Genomic DNA, 18,677 nt, shown 5'->3' with positions numbered 1-18,677 from the left:
TTCCCGCCAGTAAGCAGTCCCTATTTATCTACTTGCACCTGGGGGTGCTTTTGAACTGCTAGGTTGGCAGGCGCTGGGACCGAGCAACGGGAGCGCACCCCGCCGCGGGGATTCGAACCACCGACCTTTTGATCGGCAAGCCCTAGGCGCTGAGGCTTCAAATCCCCCCCCCCCCATGGTGCCTGAAATTCCCCATTCTTGATCTAACTCAACGCATTTCACATCAACAAATGCGACACAGTCCTTCACTATAATTTTATAGACTACGTGGCTATTCATCATCAGCTCTCTACAAAGGCACACTACAGGCTTAAAAGGATACTGGAAGATAGTTCAGTTGGTAGAACTGTAGAGACTCTTAATCTCAGGGCTTTGGGTTAGAGTCCCACGTTGGGCGAAAAGGTCCTGAATAGCAGGGAGTTGGACAAGATGATCCAACCCTACGGTTCTATGAAAACGGGTTTAACAGTATCTCCCTCCCCCTTTTCTCAGGAAAACCTAGGAATGTGGTTCGGTCGTGGGCGGGGGCTACAGAACTGCTAGAATCCCAGCCACATTACAATTCCCTGGATTCTTTATGGGAAGTTATAACAGTTAAAGTGGTATGAAACTGAAGCAGGTTCATAATGTAGATGTGACCCGTGTAATAAAATGAAGGCAATAAGGATAACCTCCTCACCCACCCATCCTACACCTCACACAGAGACCTATGTGTTTGTCTCCCCCCCCCCCCGTCGAATCTGCAATGCTGCCATATTCCAGATGACACAAAACAGGAACAAAGGCTAGTAAAGTTGATGATACACAAAGTTTTATGTGCAACATCCAGTTCACAGCTTACTTTATTTGCTTGAAGAAATAGGGTTTTTTATTTGCCTTTTGCTAATTCAATACCCTTGGAACGTTTGCAACAAAATGTCAGCAGTGAAAAAAGACTGCACTTTTTGCAGCTGCCAGTAAACTATGAAGCGAAAAAATAATATCTATTTTGTTCTTTAAAAAAACAAAACAAAAAAGTTTGTCCTAGTTAATATGAGCCACAGAGACCCTCCTGGATGTCTGTGTGGTTCAAGCTGTCACTGATTTTGCAGTAACCAAGACCTCTAAAATTGCTGTGACTTTTCTTTGTTCTTCAAAGCTGCGCAGTAATCATCATTCATTTCGACTGCTTTGATGGTTAGATAGCAAACTCCCAAGAAACCCAGAGAGACATTAGCACATACAGCCACAATGTCTAATAAGACAGCTATTTGCATAAAAGATCAGCCACAATTTAAAATGTCTTGCAATAGATGTGGAAAGGGAATAACAGATCTATATTAGCATGTACGAAACCGAGATTGTTTTCACAATTTAATTCCCAGGGGACCATAGCTCATCACCTTCCCTTGTAGAAAAAAACCACACCAAAAACTAAAACCTGCATTCCCTGAGGAACTAACTTGCTATGAGCCCAAGTTAAACTAAAATATGGATTAATAAGAAAATATATTCATTATTTATGAATCCTGCTCAGGAATGGTCTTCATTGTATCAGTTTTTTACACCTCATGAAATACTTTGAAAAGAAAACTGTCAGCCTTTCATTAAACTAAAATGGTTTCCGTAAAATGATGCAAACCACTGAGGGTTGTTTTTTTAAGTAAACAAGAAATGAGTTCAATCCTTTCCCCGCTGTACTATTACCAAAGAGTAATAAAAAGATGGTGATTGAAACCGAAACAATAATTATCTTTCTTTTCCTTTTCCGGCAAAGGAGATTTGAGAAGCAGCTTTTGGAAGGCCTGAGTCAAAATATAATAGGAATATTATTTATGAAAGCTTTATGCAGGTATGAAAAGCTTCCTGAAGGTCTGTATAGGGAATGAAAAGGCTTGCCCATTCAGAGTGATGGCAATGTCAGTTCAGGAAACATAACTATCCTCTGAATAGGCTTGGTGATGTTGTCACATGGCTTTATCTGACCAGCTGTATAGTGTTCTGTTATCACTCTCACTTACATGATCCCTGACTGGCAGAGATCACTCTTCCCATGAAGACATGTGATTTTCTTACATTGCTGTGGGGTCATGTAGGAAAAACTTCACGTGTTGTTCTTGAACCTGAGTGTCCTATTATCAGCACAGGGGGCACTAATGTCAGACTATAATTGGGAAGGCCCAGAATAAAATCCCTTCTCAACCACGAAGCTTGTTGGGTGACCTTGAGAAAGTCACTATTTTTCAAGGATAAAATGGAGAGAAGGAACCATGTACAGTGGTAACTCAGGTTAAGAACTTAATTCGTTCCAGAGGTCCGTTCTTAACCTGAAACTGTTCTTAATCTGAAGCACCACTTTAGCTAATGGGGCCTTCCGCTGCTGCCGTGCCGCCAGAGCACGATTTCTGTTCTCATCCTGAAGCAAAGTTCTTAACCCGAGGTACTATTTCTGGGTTAGCGGAGTCTGTAACCTGAAGAGTCTGTAACCTGAAGCATCTGTAACCCAAGGTACCACTATATGAGCTCACTGGAAGAAAGGCAGGCTACAAATATGACAAATAACTAAATCTTGCCTGCCAATGCTTTCACCCCCATAAAAGCTTCTCCTGGGGTGACCTAACTAGAGATAAGTCCCATGGCTGTGAAAGCCTGTTCCCCTTATAATCCAGTACAGTGGTACCTTGGTTCTCAAACTTAATCCATTCCAGAAGTCCGTTCCAAAATCAAGGCACGCTTTCCCATAGAACTTAATGTAAAACGGATTAATCCATTCCAGACTTTTAAAAACAACCCCTAAAACAGCAATTTAAGATGAATTTTACTATCTAACAAGACCATTGAGCCATAAAACGAAAGCAACATTCAATGTACTGTACTATAAAATAAGTAAGACAGTATTGTAGATGAAAAAATTTAAAAAAAAAATCTTAACTACACTGATGATAGTCATTGTTTGGATCAATCAATCAATCAATCAGTAGCTGAACTGAATTTCACACAGTCACAAAAACAAATTAACTGAAAAAGCCTCAAAAACAAAAACGCAAAACAAATAGCAAAACAAAAGCGCCAAACTTAATTCATTCTGGAAGTCTGTTTGACTTCCAAAATGTTCAGAAACGAAGGCACAGCTTCTGATTGGTGCAGGCGCCCCAGAAACAATAGTCAACAACCGCATCAAACATTTGGCTTCCGAAAAACGTTTGAAAACCAGAACACTTACTTCCAGGTGTTTGGGAACCAAGGCATTTGAGTATCAGGGCATTTGAGAACCAAGGTACCACTGCACCTGGACCATAGTCATTTAAACACTATAGCAGCAGTGGTAACAGCTGACCCGCAGCCCAGGCTTAACCTTCCAAGTAATTTATCTCCCACCCCTGCCCGCCATTTTGCCTATGGTGGTAGCAACAGAATCTGCAGCAGGTACAAAAGGAAAACTGCACTGTCTCTTACTTGCTCCCCATGAATCATGCTCTGAAACATCACACACTCCTTTAAAGCCAAGTGCTTTCCTCAACATGTGGCAGGGCATAATTCACTGCTGAATCCCTCTGGTTATTTTAAAGGACCTATATGTCAGATGGTGAATTCTATAACCAGCTTAGACATGGATACATTGAATCATGACCTATGTACTTTTTCAAGTATATATTTCTGACCTTATTGGGATTCTCATTTCAATAGCCTGGGACAGTCTTGGTGAAATCTTAATGTCCAATCAGGTGTGAGTAATGCAAGTCCGTCCAGAAATGATGAGACCCTTTAATTTTGCACAGCAGATTGCTTTTTCCCTACCATTGCAAATGGAAGAATAGAGTTTGGTTCACTTTAGAAAAAGTTATATAATTTATGCACAGCCTCGCCTCTAGGAGAATATATTTGAGCTTGCCACTCATGAAGTACCCATTATTTTTACATTTTAAGGAAATTTATCACCTTGTTCCTCACTATCTCAGGGATCACACATTCCCATTCATATATATAGATATATACAGTGAATGAGTAATATAATAAAAATGAATATAAAAGCTATAAACTACATGGCACTGTGCTTTACACATTTATGGTCCCATATAAATGATTAATAAGAATAATAAGGTCCAACGGGACTTCCAGTGTACATAGCAATATCTACTGGCACACAAAATTTCATGAAAATTAGACTAGATCTTTTATAATAGATTTCGGTTCCTCAATAGTGGAAGATACTTAAATATTAATACCAAATATTTTTTTGATCATAAAGATAATGAAATCTTGAAGGCAGTCCTTCATTATATAGAAAATGAATTAAGAATTTGCGCTAACCAAATGAGGAAAGTTTTTAGACTATGGTCCAGCAGCTAATGCAGAAATAAGGGGAGAACAATAGCTTATCCCATGGAATAGAACAAGCCATTGTTCCCTCTTCTGCAGAAAGATCAATTTTAGTTAACCACAATGGCAGGTCAGTAAGGGAATAAATTGCCTGGTGAGCTATGGAGTTTCTTTCTTCCGAAAATTTCAAAAGAAGGTTGGGCTATCATCTATGTGTAATTAACCTCTAGAGCAGCATAGAAAAAATAATTTATGAAATTCATACTCAGATCATTCTTATTCCAAGCTATTATGGTGGCCAACAGCTTAGCATACTTTAAAAAAAAAACAGACCTATTTATGGGAATCTAACCATGATTACTGGTCATTTTAACTAAGTGTACCATCCATTTTTAGAAGCAGTGACCTGTTGATTATCAGGTGCTAGAAATGAACAGCAGTAATCATCAGAGGGCTTTCTTTGTGTGCCACCTCCACGAGAGGTCCAGAGGGTGGCAACACAAGAATGTGCCTTTTCTGTGCTAGCTCCCAGTTTGTGGAATGCTCTCTCCAGGTAGGCTTGCCTGGCGCCTTCATTACATATCTTTAGGCACCAGGCAAACATGATTCTCTATAACCAGATCTTTGGCTGATTAACATTTATGGCCTTCTCAGTGTGTTTGTGGGATGGGGGTTATTTGGTTGGCTTTCGGTTTATCATGTATTTTGTGTTCTCATTTTGTATTTTTATGCTGTGAACCCCCCTGTGATCTTCGGATGAAAAGCAGAATACAAACATAATGAGTAACAATAGCAGCGGCAGCAGGGATTGGAAAACATTATCATGTCCTGGTTGTGGAACCCCCAGAAACATCTGGAAAGACACTTTTCAAAACAAACAAGTGCTGGACTAGCTGGGTCTTAGCCTGACACCACACGGCACAACTATTATGCTCTTACTTCATTGTCAAGGGAAAGTGTTGGGTTTGGTGGTCCATGTAGAGTATCCAACTCTGTGTATTTAAATACACCAGTAAGATAGGTAAAAGACTGCCTGTGGGAGCTCAACAATGGCAAATGTGAGGCATATCATGTTGCAATTTGAACATATTGCTGGGAAACTACCACGTCTTACATACAGAGCATGGGCACAGAAGATACCAAGTTCAATTCTTAATGTCTCCAGTTTTCTTTTTTTTAAGGAACAAATGGCCGATGATGAGAAAGACTTTGTTTTTCCAAGAGCCTGCAGAGCTACTGCCAATCCAAGTAAGCTATATATAGGTCATGATGGACAAAGAGTCTGACCTGGTGTAAGACATCTTCCTCAACTCCATATAAAAGATAGACAGTAGCCGTGGAGCATTATGTGAATGCTGTGTGAATGCCATTTAGGCAGTGGGAATCAGAGATAATCCCCATTATTCAATGATGTGGAAATCAGCGATAAGCCTCACAGTAGACTACCATCCTGAGCATTGCTTTTTTGTGGAGGAGGAGAAACAGTCATATACAAACAACAAGCTATGAGAAGTAGGCACAGCATATGCAGGATGCTGTGCATTCCCAAATAATCCTGAGTGTAAATAAAGCTAACCTTTTCCAGACAGTTTAATTAATAAGGTTCTAGTGCATCGATAAAAAATAGGAAACAATGTGCCTAAAATGAAGCAACAATATTTTAGCAACGTTTTTTTTTCCTTGGTAACATCTACAATGTTATAAATAGGGAGAAAGTGTGTGTGCGTGTTTTGTGTGTAATTATATATCAATCACATATACACACACAGCTTGCACGCCAACAACACAAACATTATGCTTTTTCCATTAACAGGAAAAGCATGGTTGATGCATTCATAAATGTTATTTAGCTGTCGTTTCCTCTTTGCAAAGCAATATTAGAGTTTTCAACATCTGCTACATTGAAATAGGGAGGGCTTGATCCAAAGACTTGCTATGCATGCATATGTGCTCACTGTGGATTATTTCAGCTACCACACTTGCATTCTGGATTGCAATGACAGCTGTGAGGGGCTTCAGTAATATTAAAAGCTCCTTCTATGACAATTCCATTTTAATCAATAAAAAAGTTAGTTTTCCAATTGTTGTCTGTACAAAAAAAGGAAGAAAAATGTGCAAACAGCAGTCTACCCAACTGTTCGGCATGAAACAACCCACTCCCAAATTCCTGTGTTGGAGCAAAGAACTGCAAGGGTTACTAGGATGGGTGACAAGCATATTTGCTAATATAAACATATTGATCTTTTTTTCTTTTTTCTTTTTGCTGTTTTGCATTGACTTACAGGAGGTGTACGCAAATGTACCTTTAGGCTTCATCAGTATAAATCTGTGAACAACATGCCTCGCAGCATTGCTGCCAGACATGTCACTGCAATTGTTTAGGATCAGAGTGACGAGCTCTGTGGACACCCTGCAGTTCCTTTGGATTTCATAACAATGTAGGAAGGGTCTTGCTAGATCAAAGGAAAGGTCCACCTTGTCGGGCATGCTGCTTCCCACCTTGGCCAACAATGATTATTCACCACTTGTTAGCAATGCCGTTTTCCTCCTTCTGCCGGGCAAGGCTGCATGTTAAGCACAATAGTTTTGAAGATCGCTATGCTGTGGGAACTCTTAACCTTGGGACAACCCAAGGACTGCATGTTCTCTTACTGCAACTTAAATTTGTATTGTGGGGGTAGGAGGGATATCAGCTCTTCTGCATGTTCTGCTCCCCTCAGGGTTTTACGGGTTGGAGTACATGCAGCCAGCTTTGGTGAAAAAAATACCAGGCGACAGAAGATCCAGCAGGATGATCATATTATGTAAACAGCCTGAGCACAAATACAGAAACTGTGCCATGTTGAGTATTATTAAAAGTTAAACTGGCAGAGTTCAGGAATCTGCCACTGTTAGGCAATATAAAAATACAGCACACTTCCATGTATATATATATATTTTTTAAAAAAGCTACTAGAGGTAATTATTTCTTCTGCCCTAGTGATTAAGGAGATCAGCAGCAAACATGATATGGAAACGGTTTAATTCCCTCTTTTATCCTTAACACTCACAAACCCCTTTTGAATTTTATTTCCTTTGATGCAGGAGGGGAAATAACTGAAATAAAAGCTGTAGCAATAAAGGTCATCGATCACATGTTTTCAAAATCATCTGAGGCTTCTAAAGCAGTTCCGTTATCATAATGATTTTTGCAGGGTTCCAGTCTATGGGTCATCAAGGCTGCCAAGGTGCACACATCGCACCATGTTTAAAACATCAAAAAGAAAGTGTATAATCATTTAAGTTATTTAATGGAGAGAAGATAAATTTTTGTAGCTCTTTTGAGTTGTGATTCGTTGTATACTACACACTGGGAACAGCATAACTTTTCTTCACATGCACACACACAATCCCTTTGTCTTTTTCTTCACATGGCATTCATTCCACATTGGAAAATTACATATGAATTAAACAAACACAACTTTAAAATTATATCATCACACACACAATATTCAGTGTTCCTTCTTTTGTTTTCATTTCTTTTTCGCTTATTGTTTTGCTTAACATCAGGGGATGAGTCAAAAGAGGAAGGTGGGTGGGTTGTGTTGAAAGTTATGGTTTGTTAACCAATGCTGTGGAATGTTAACAAAACTTTGCTGCATCATCATCATCATCATCATCATTATTATTATTAAAAGCTGCCCAAAACAATCCAGTTCATTCTTTGACCACCATTGGTAGTCAAAGGCATCATGCTACCAGGTAGTTGTTAATTTTAAAAGCCTCCCGTGACAGTTCTAACTACATGGAAAGAAATAGGAAGCTGCTTCCTATTGAATTAATGAGAATTGGCTCAGTAGTCTAGGATTTCAGACAAGAGGCATTCCCAGCCCTACCTGGAAATGAGCATTGAACCCAGAACCTTCTGTATGCAAAGCAGATGCTCTGCCAATGAGCTACAGCCGTTTCCTTGTCACTCATGGTGACTTTGCACCTGCCCTGTGCATGGTCTACATATGCAGAAGGAGATGGAAGACTTCGAGGACAGGAGACTTGACCACTTTAGACTATAGGCTTGAGTTATGGCGACAGCTTCATGAGATATACAAGCCCGACTTCCTGACTGCCCCCCATGTTAGTCCTTCCCCCATGCAGCTTTCTAAAAACAGCATGTGGCATGTTTTAAGCACCAATCACATGGTAAGTGGTTATCCATTTCTACTTGTGTTTGACAGATAAGGGATTTCCTTATGGATTGAGAAATTAACTTCAATAAAACTTTCCCCAAGGTTTCATATGACATCCTGTTCACTAAACTGCAGAAGAGTGGTTTAGTAGGCGTTGCCATGAGCACAGCAGAGCACAGTAATGGATTGCCATTTAAATCAGAAGAAGGCCTCATCTGACCTCTTGAGGCTTTTGCACCAGAACAGTTTTCACACATGTGTACCCAAATGGCCACCCTGCAAGATGAGCTTGTTTCCTTCTCAAAGCAGCTTCCTATATCAGAATCAAAACACTGTACAACACTGAAATCCCACAATAAAATTATCAACACCAATAGCAGAACAGCAGAACATGAAAATAATTTAAACTATAAAACACTTTAAAAAGTCATAGCACCATTATCTGCCTAAGTCCCCAAGCCCATTTGAAGGCATGAATTAATGGGACCATGTGTAGAATCAAAGAATCGTAGAGTTGGAAGGGACCCCCAGGGTCAGCTTGCCCAACCCCCAGCAATGCAGGAATCACAGCTAAAGCATCCATGACGGATGAGTAGTATTCTACAGATGTGGAGCCCCATCACGGATGCTCAGGTGGGGACATTGTTGGACGCACTGATCTTATGCTGCCAACACTTGATCTAATAAGCTAATACCCTTCAAGGAATGCTGTGTGATTTTACTGCATGTAAGTAAACCTGTTCCTAGTGTTCCCATGCTCTCATGCCTTTTCTGGTACAGTAAAGTGAAACAAAGAATCTTAGAATTGTAGAGTTGGAAGGGACCACAAGGGTCATCTAGTCAAACTACCAGCAATGCAGGAATCTCAACTAGATCATACATGACAGATGGCCATACAATCTCTGCTTAAAAACCAAAAAGTGCACTCTTTGACCAGGACAACTTAATCGTAAACCAAGATACATGTGTATTAAAAAAAGATGTAGAGGGGGAAATCCCAAACAGTAATCCAGTTAGCTATTTGGAACCTGTGAAATTTATAATACTTTTTCCTTCCTAATCAATACAGGAGTCTGAAACTGACATCAACCCATTCCTGACTGTTCTATAAACTGATTAGAATTCAGAGGGAATTAGAGCGGGGGTACTTATATCGTTGGGCTCTTGCAGATGCCAGAAAGAACTCCTTCCGTCAACTTCAGAAGGCAACATGGAGAACTTAGTAGAGGGCACCTTTGCACCAGGTGTGGGTGTTGGGGGAGTCACAAGAAAAGGCACTTGCCACTTGTGAGTCAATTAGTGGAAGCCTGCGCACTGCTGTGTTTAGGGAAAATCATTCTGATATTGGGGGGGGGGGTGATGAAGCTCAGGTGTGCCAATACAGCTGTACACAGAATGCTTTTTCAGTTCACAACAGTCTCATGGCAGCTCTCCAAGTCAAGGCTGATAGATTTGCTGCAGACGACAGACTGGGCTGCCAGATGTGCCTTATTCTGAAGGATTATCTCTTATTCCAAAACATCACAATCCTATAGAAAACAACACACATCCTTTACTCCAGGCACAACAGCTCAAGAGTGTTTTGTTACTAAAACTGTGATCTGCCAAACCTAACTATAGACAAACTGGTTTGCACTCCAGAGTGATGTAGAAACACAGCATTTTAATTTTATGTATGACAGCCAAACTACATACTGCCTGAAAACATGTGTGATGATCGCCTAATAGCTATTGCTCTTATTTTGCTGTAAAAGCCATTTCATGAGCGAAGCACTGGAAACTGAAAAACAGGGCGTGATTAACCCTTTCCCCACCCCAAAAGCCCTCCATTCTTGAAGTTTTCAAACACCTGCTGGGAATACCAGTTTGGTAGTGGGGAGCTGCTTATAATCACTACCGTGCTCATGTCCTGCCTGTGGGTTTTCCATAGGTATCTGGTTTTCTACTGTAGGAAATAGGAAGCTAGGCTAGATAGGTCTTTGGCTGATTCAGTAAGACTCTTCTTAGGTTGACACACATCTCAAAGCAACTTCTAGGCCAAAAAAACCCCCATACCATTACATGTGTTTCTATGTAGTGCATTGTTCGGTCCTGAATGGCAACATTTAGATCAGCGACAATTCTATGTTGTCGTTCTAGGGTGTAATTTGTTTTGTTTTGTCTTCTCTGTTTATCCTGCAAGACCCCAGTGAGGCAAGATGATACTGAAGAAATGCTTTGCATTTATTAGATGTTTGCACTCTTTTTTCTGGGACCTCACAGAATGCTTTCTTTCAAGCAAGGCCTGATTTGTATCAATGTTTCTTCTTCCTATTCCTCTATATTCGATAGCAAGGTGAGGAATAGAGATGTGGCTTCTTTTACTTCTGAACACCAAAGACCTCACTAACATTATTTTAAGGGCTAGTTGGTTCAATGAATGTTATTGTCTCATTCATTGTTTATAAAATCTAAACAAACACCTATACCAATCCCCATACCCAAGATTCCTGTTGAAACTGTCTACTGTACTACAAATTGCACAAGCAGGTATTCAAATCCTAATGCAGCTAGAACAGTAAAAGTTAATGATTGCCTCCTCCCGGTCCACCTCACATACAGCTTGGCATATTTTCCTTGGGACATCCAGGAGCAAAATGGCAAATGGAGCTAACATGAAATAGCAAGAACTTGCATGCAGAACATGCAGAACTTCTAAACTTCATACCATCCCCCTTCCTTGTCAAAGCTAATGCTTTCACTATCACATCTTCATAGGCACTAAATTTGCTGCTAATGTGCTGAAAAATTGCTTCAGCTCAGGTTTCTATTTACAATTTGCCAAGATCATCGGCTTTGTAAAGAGAAACAAGGAACAGCCAAAACACTACACTAAATGTTTGGTAACTGAATCCACGATCGGACTCCTGGGGCATTTCCATCATACAACCCAGAAATGAATAGACACAAATTTATCATAATCTATGGTTATCAGTTCCAATGACATTCTCTACAGCACTACATGGAATCCAGCTAACACAACATATTTTACCTCCACAGCTACAAAAGCATTTCAAAACAGTACAGCTAGATACTCTTAACAAAGATTTGCATACTATGTTCAATTTGAATGGGCATTCATTCATAGATTCTGAAAAATATCCACCCCTAAAAATTCTCTCAAAGTGCTTTTAGTACCACACATTCTCATTAATATGTCAAAGTAAAAAATCTCAAAATAAAAAGATTATATTTTGCCACTGAACAAGAGATGGACTGTATACTGTATCTGCACCATTGCCTTACTCTTCATTTATAACTGTTATTATATTTGAAGATACTGACCTGAGTCTTCTGTGGAATGTTAATCTCAGAGAGTTCCACGTAGGCAGATCATACAGAATGAGCACAAGAGCAAATAAACTTGGCCAATAATAATACTGCCGAACTAAATGCTTTGTGTGGTCATACCAGGTATTTCTTAAAACAAACAAATCGGGGTGGATGCAGAGTGGTATGCTTATGTGCATACCTGAAAAGAAGTGGAGAAAGGCTTCTCTTAGAAATTGCTGCTTTAACCTAGAAATTCATTGCCACTATGATGCTCAGCCCTTAACCCTGGGTAAAGCTATAGTTCAGCAGTAGAGCATCTACTTTGCATGCATAAAGTCCCATGTTCAATCCCCGGCATCTCCAGTTAAGGCAGGGAATGTCCCATCTGATATCTTGGAGAACCACAGCCGATCAGTGTAGAAAACACTCAACTAGATGGACCAGTGGAGAGACTCAGTATAAGGCAGCTTCCTATGACCTATGTTTTAAGTAACATTAACAAAACAAGCTTAGGCATATTCATATTTGACTTCATTCTCCGTTTAAAAAAAACAACCCACTACAGCTGCCTGAAGTCTTATTTACAGTATACTAAGGATTGTTTGATTCAGTAAGTTTCACTGAAATCAATGGAACCTAAACCTACTTAGGATCACACTACACAATCTTTTTTTATCTTTGCATGTGTTAATCCTGAGTAATAAAGTTAAGCCTTCTTATTCTACTTTGGTTTTAAATTCTTATTTTCATTGACTTCCAGCTGAACATTCACAATTTGCACAGAGCGGAGGAGCATCTTCTAGGACTACTAGCAGGCTGGCTTTTTTTTTTTAAAACAAGTTTGCATGTTTTTCTAATGGCCAGACCAGCTACCAGCACAATATTAAACTTTAACTTTAATCCAATGAAAAATTCGTTTCCAGGTGCATGGACAAATGTCTTAGGGAAGGAATGGGTGTGGCACTACTTATCACACATTAGAACTTTGCTTCTAGCAGCAAACTTGCACATTGCTCCATCCACATTGCCCAGCCCACCAACCTAACCACCAGCTTGGCCCAGGAGCAACATCAAAGGCTACCACCCAACAATAGGAGTGTGGAGGTTTTGCCAAGCCAACACCATGCAGACTGACAGCAGCAGCACTGGTCAGTACCAGTGGATGAGGAAGAAAGGCCACAGGGCAAGGCTCAGTGGTGGAACACATGTTTTGCATGCAAAGAGTTCCATATTCAACTCATGTCATCTCCAGGTATGGCTGCAAAGGACTCCTGCCTTAAAAACAACAATCCTGCAGTCACTGCCAGTCAGTGTTGGCAATATTAAGCTACATGGATCAGTGGTCTGACTTGGTAGGAAAGCAGCTTCTTGTGTACCTCCACAACTGAGATGGCAGAGGACTGAGTGTTGTGGGTGAGAAGTGTGAATGTGCCACTTTGTGAGGCATCGTGTTGATAGGTTGAAAAAATAAATAAATGTGGCACCTTGTATGGACTATGATACTGCACACTTGTCACTAGAATATAGTTTATTTCTTGTGGTTCACCACTAATATTTGACCAGTTTGGTCCATGACAATCTTGTGGCTGAATGAAGCCGTTTAGCATCAGGAAATCTAATAATTTCCTTGCAGTGAGAAAAAGCTGCCAAACACACACACACACAATCAAACAAGGTTAGTCAGTGTCATTCACCGAGAGGAACTTGGCTTTCTTTTTTATACACCACAGTTTTTAGGAGGACATAAATGCAAAGCACCCTTAGGTCCCAGGGATCCATCAGGTGGGGTGGACAATGTGCATCTTCTGCAAGTATGTGGAACCTCTGTGCATCCCTGCGGCAAATCAGAAGAGATCAGCCCACTCCAGCTCAGCTGTATTGTTTTTTAGCATTCCCTCAAATTGTGAGAGGTACATGAGCACTAACTATGCCAAAACACTTGGCAGGTCTACAGAAGGTCGATCGCATGGTCAGAGTGACATGAGCATGGCTGGGAGATCCAACCGGTTCTAGGCAGTGCTTTTCTTCTGGGGGGACTCATGGGGTACGCATAAACATTTTGCGAATCTAAGTTTGGCCTCATTGAGGGGCAGTATTTCAGTATGAGTAGGAAAATGAGAGTACCCCTAAACATTTTTAGGGGGGAGCACTGGTTCTAGGTCAGGAGGGAGGGAGCCATCATCATCCAGAGGATAAAGGTAAAGGGACCCCTGACCATTAGGTCCAGTCGTGACCGACTCTGGGGTTGCAGCGCTCATCTCGCTTTATTGGCCGAGTGAGCCGGCGTACAGCTTCCGGGTCATGTGGCCAGCATGACTAAGCCACTTCTGGCAAACCAGAGCAGCACACAGAAATGCCGGTTTACCTTCCCACCGGAGCAGTACCTATATATACTTGCACTTTGATGTGCTTTTGAACTGCTAGGTTGGCAGGAGCAGGGACTGAGCAACGGGCGCTCACCCCGTCGCCGGGATTTGAACCGCAGACCTTCTGATCGGCAGGTCCTAGGCTCTGTGGTTTAACCCACAGCGCCACCCGCCTCCCAGTCATCGAGAGCATAGCTGTCAACTTTTCCCTTTTCTTGCGAGGAATCCTATTCGGAATAAGGGAATTTCCCTTAAAAAGGGGAAAACGTTGACAGCTATGATCCAGAGCCTCCACTCCAAATACAGTCCCCATTTCCTGCCCTCTCCGCAATCTTGGCGTCAAAGGGAAGCCTGCAACTAAGCAGGGATGATGTAAGCAGGTCGATGATGGGCCACGGGATCTCACAAAAGAGACCTGCGCTGGGTGTCCAAGAAGCAGCTAACTGGACCTGTAATGACTTTAAACGGGGGTGGGAGGACGACAAGCGCACCCTAAAAAATGATGCTGAAGGGCAAGGTTGACAACACACATCCCCTCATCTTTCCCCTTTTTGTTTCCCTGGCTTACAGCTAGTCGCTCTTCCTCCTCAGCTGAGATTTCTTCCTCTCCACTCCAACCTCCCCTACCCCCCGGGCTACCTCACCACCCTAAAGCAATATGGCCACCGCGGCGCATTTCAACGCCCTCCCCTCCGAAGACAAAAGGACGCGTGGACTTCGAAACAAACCAAGATTGGCAGCAGGGCCTAGCCAATCGCGAAGCCGAGCCCTTCCGCGGTGGCCAATGGGAGGCAAGGAAATCGAGCTGGGCAAAGCGTCCCTTGAGCAAGCCCCGGCCTTCGCCAGCCTGGCGGGCGGGCGCGCGAATTCCTGCTAGGTCGGCCGTTAGCTGGGGGCTGGCCAGGCGCGTGCGCTCGAGTGTGGGAGGGGCCGGCTGCGCCGCGGCTGTCAATTCTCCCTCCGTTCTGTCCCCTCCTCGCTACCCCCCACCCTGCGCGGATCCCGCCAAACACCGGCCAGCGCCTCAATACCTTCACTGAACGTGTCGGCTCCGCCTCCTCCTCCTCTAATGGCGGGCGGGTTCTCCGTGTCCGAGGGACGCCCCCCCTCGTTCGGGCGGGGACGGGTCCGCCTCTCCCTCCCGTCCGTGTCAACCCAGCCCGATGGAGGAGGCGGCAGACCTGACTTGTGCTCTGAAACGGGGCAGGTTGAGGACAGAAATAAAATCACGAGGACAAATAAAACATGCAACTCAATCTCTACTGAGAACCGTTTTCTTCTAAGCACCCCCTCGCCTCCCAACAGAACTTGATTCCTTGTCCAAAGACATGGAGAAACCTTCCCCAAATATGTGGAGGGCGTTGTAAGAAAAACGGCCCTCAGCACATGCTCAGAGGCACTTCGCCGGCGCCAGAAGAGGGTCCCGGGCAGGGCCGGTGCTATCATTATGCAGTCGCCCAGGGCACAGGCTGAGGGGCGGGGGGGGGGGGAGGTTCCTATAGATCAGCTTAGGTCATGTCCTATAAATATCTAGTAAGATTTCACTTCTGTTGTACATTTTGAAGAATTTCTATTATATCTGCCAGACATCTGTTTTTGAAAATTGAAGTCGGCAAAAAGTAATTTGGGGGGATAGCAGGCTGGCGGGCGTAGAAAACAGCCTGGCCCAGAATCAGGGCTAAGCCTTCATTAACCCTCGGAAGTTCTAATGATCAACGTTATAATATAAAGTGGTGTCCAGCAGTGTTTTAGAGTTTTTATGATAACTACAGTCCCGGGGTGGGGGAGCTTTTGTTCTGTTTATTTAAAAAAATGTATCAAATGCTTAATATAAAAGATGCCAATATGATGGTACAAAAATAAATATTGCACAGCACATAATAATTTAGAAACAATGTAATAGCATGTAATAAATAAACTACTTACAGTAATACTTATTATTATTATTATTATTAAATGTATAGTTTTAATTACTGTATTGGATATTGGATATGGTATTCCAGGGGAAGTACGTTCCAGGTAGCAGGTGCCACTACATTAAAGACCCTGTTCTGGGCAGCCACAAGCTGAATTGCAGGAGCATGTGGCACCATCGAGGAAACCTCACCAGATGACCGCAGCTACCATGCAGAAGCCTTCCCAAAGTGCCCCATGTATTTCCCCTCATATATCAGTGAATATTTACCTCTCATTCCTATGGGGGGAAATGCCTTGGTGCAAAAATGGTTCTCCAGCCCTGACACTGGATGGTCTGGTCCTTGCCGATACAGATGTCAATGAGGGTGTACACAGTGCATCTTTGTGTAGAGATAAAAATGGTATGTTTTTGTGCAATATCTCCACACACAGCTGTCTATATAATGATGGCTGCATCATCATAATTATTATACAGAGTATACCTAAAATTTTCTTTGTACTGTTGAGAGATGAAAAGCAACACAGTCGCTACCCATGGGTTTGCAGACTTGATAAACACAATGCAAAAAGGATGGAGGGGGAACGAAAACAAGAAATGAGTAATAATTGGAAAAGGAAAATGGAAGAGAATGACTGTGTTTGTAGGAAATAGGCGGAACCCTGAACAGGAACGATCCTTTTAGAAGGGAGGATGCAACACACATTCTGTTGGAGGGCTCACTTGTGATTACTAGGAGACAGGCACTCTCCAATGGCTTATTAGTACGCATACATGAAACAAAAAAATTCTTTTTTTAACACCATACAAGATTATTCCTCTTGTTGTTGTTTAGTCGTTTAGTCGTGTCCGACTCTTCGTGACCCCATGGACCAGAGCACGCCAGGCACTCCTGTCTTCCACTGCCTCCCGCAGTTTGGTCAAACTCATGCTGGTAACTTCGAGAACACTATCCAACCATCTCGTCCTCTGTCGTCCCCTTCTCCTTGTGCCCTCCATCTTTTCTAACATCAGGGTCTTTTCCAGGGAGTCTTCTCTTCTCATGAGGTGGCCAAAGTATTGGAGCCTCAGCTTCATGATCTGTCCTTCCAGTGAGCACTCAGGGCTGATTTCCTTAAGAATGGATAGATTTATTCTTCTTGTAGTCCATGGGACTCTCAAGAGTCTCCTCCAGCACCATAATTCAAAAGCATCAATTCTTCGGCGATCAGCCTTCTTTATGGTCCAGCTCTCACTTCCATACATCACTACTGGGAAAACCATAGCTATACAGACCTTTGTCGGCAAGGTGATGTCTCTGCTTTTTAAGATGCTGTCTAGGTTTCATTCACACTTCTCTTGCCTGATGCCTAGAAAGCATGGGTCCGATAAGCTTTCTGCTTGCTTCTCCAGGAAAACCTCCTATCTGCAGCTGAATCAGAGCAAACATCAGTCCTTGGAAAACCCGACTGACTGATGTTTGCTCCGATTCAGTGGTAAAGAGCAGGTTTTCCCAGGGGGAAACAGCAAGAAAGTGGAAGTGTATGGATGAGCCTTTGGTTTCAATACTCAAGATCATCTGAGAAATTAGCTACCGCTTAACATCCTTTAACCACCCTGTCACCCACTGGATGGCAAAAGCTCTGAGCTCCTTGTAACTTCAGTGTAAACTTTTAAATGAACGAGCATTGTAATCTATATGTGAATACTGGCCACTCCTGATGCTAATTCTTCTATGTGCAAAAGTGTGATTTTTTAATGTTTGGTGTCAAGGTAGAGTTTACCACAAGTTTTTTGGGGTGGTTTTTTTTAAAATGCATTGACTTTGATTAGTCGTGTTGAGGATATACGTTGACCTACATAAGTTTATTTCAAGGTCGGGGGAAACCTAAGGCTTCTGCTTTCTTGGAGAAAGCCTTGCATGCTGTACAGTGGTACATGCATAGGTACTATTGACGTTGAAATTGCAGCACAAAGGGAATGACCTACTGCTGTGATTCCATTCCTTACATCTTCATGAGTATCTGCTGGACCTTAATGACTGTGTCAAAAGGTTTATATCTTTGTTGATTCTGGATAATTTGAAGAAGCATGAGTTAACTTTGTGATGCAAACACCTGTCTATTATAAAAGGAAGCTCATTCAATGTAGGCTTCCAACCAGCCTTTGGAAAGCTGTCCTGTTCAGCCACCTAGGCCTCTCTCCATTGGTGAGGGAAGGACAAAAGGCTCCATATTCCATTACCCGGACTCTGAGCCATCAAGTCTGCTCCTGCCCGCTCCCCACTTTCTCTCTATTGATTTAATAGCATTTTGCTAAATGCTATCATCCATACAGATGTCTGCCATCATTTTGTTGACATAGCGAGTCAATACTTCATTAAATGTTACCTTTCAGCTTTACCCTTAATTGGCTAAAGTATATGTAGTGTTTTCATTATTTATGTGACTGTGCCATTAAATTATGCGTTTTAGAATATAAAAAAATAAAAGGTTTTGTTTACATTTATTATTATTGCTCTGGCGTCAACTTTTGGATTCCTATGTAAAGAAATTAATCTTCCTTTGGAGGGGGAAATGGGAGATGACAAGCACTAGCTCCTGCTGCCTCGGGGACATAATTATGCTCACAAATACAAAA

The 18,677-nt window shown here is 42.1% G+C and overlaps 1 protein-coding gene across 5 annotated transcripts in view; it reads right to left on the bottom strand.

Moving 5' to 3' along the window:
- Positions 1 to 15,608, bottom strand: part of TRIQK (triple QxxK/R motif containing) — a 48,608-nt gene extending 33,000 nt beyond the window's left edge. The window contains exons 1-2 of one of the 5 annotated variants that reach the window (XM_083748144.1): positions 14,712 to 14,838; positions 11,790 to 11,976 (exon numbers count right to left, since the gene is read on the bottom strand). The gene's annotated coding sequence lies outside the window, so the exon portion shown is untranslated. Of the gene's footprint in view, positions 1 to 3,641; positions 3,774 to 11,789; positions 11,977 to 14,711; positions 14,839 to 14,871; positions 15,060 to 15,174 lie in introns of those variants that run through there. The other 4 variants (XM_083748146.1, XM_083748143.1, XM_083748145.1 and 1 more) reach the window with 4 other exon arrangements.
- Positions 15,609 to 18,677: the final 3,069 nt, after the last annotated feature.

This window comes from Podarcis gaigeae, assembly GCF_964106915.1.
Source record: "Podarcis gaigeae genome assembly, chromosome: 7".
NCBI classification, from domain to species: domain Eukaryota; kingdom Metazoa; phylum Chordata; class Lepidosauria; order Squamata; family Lacertidae; genus Podarcis; species Podarcis gaigeae.
Note: the sequence above shows the minus strand (reverse complement) of the source record. Positions and strands in the feature narration are given on the sequence as shown.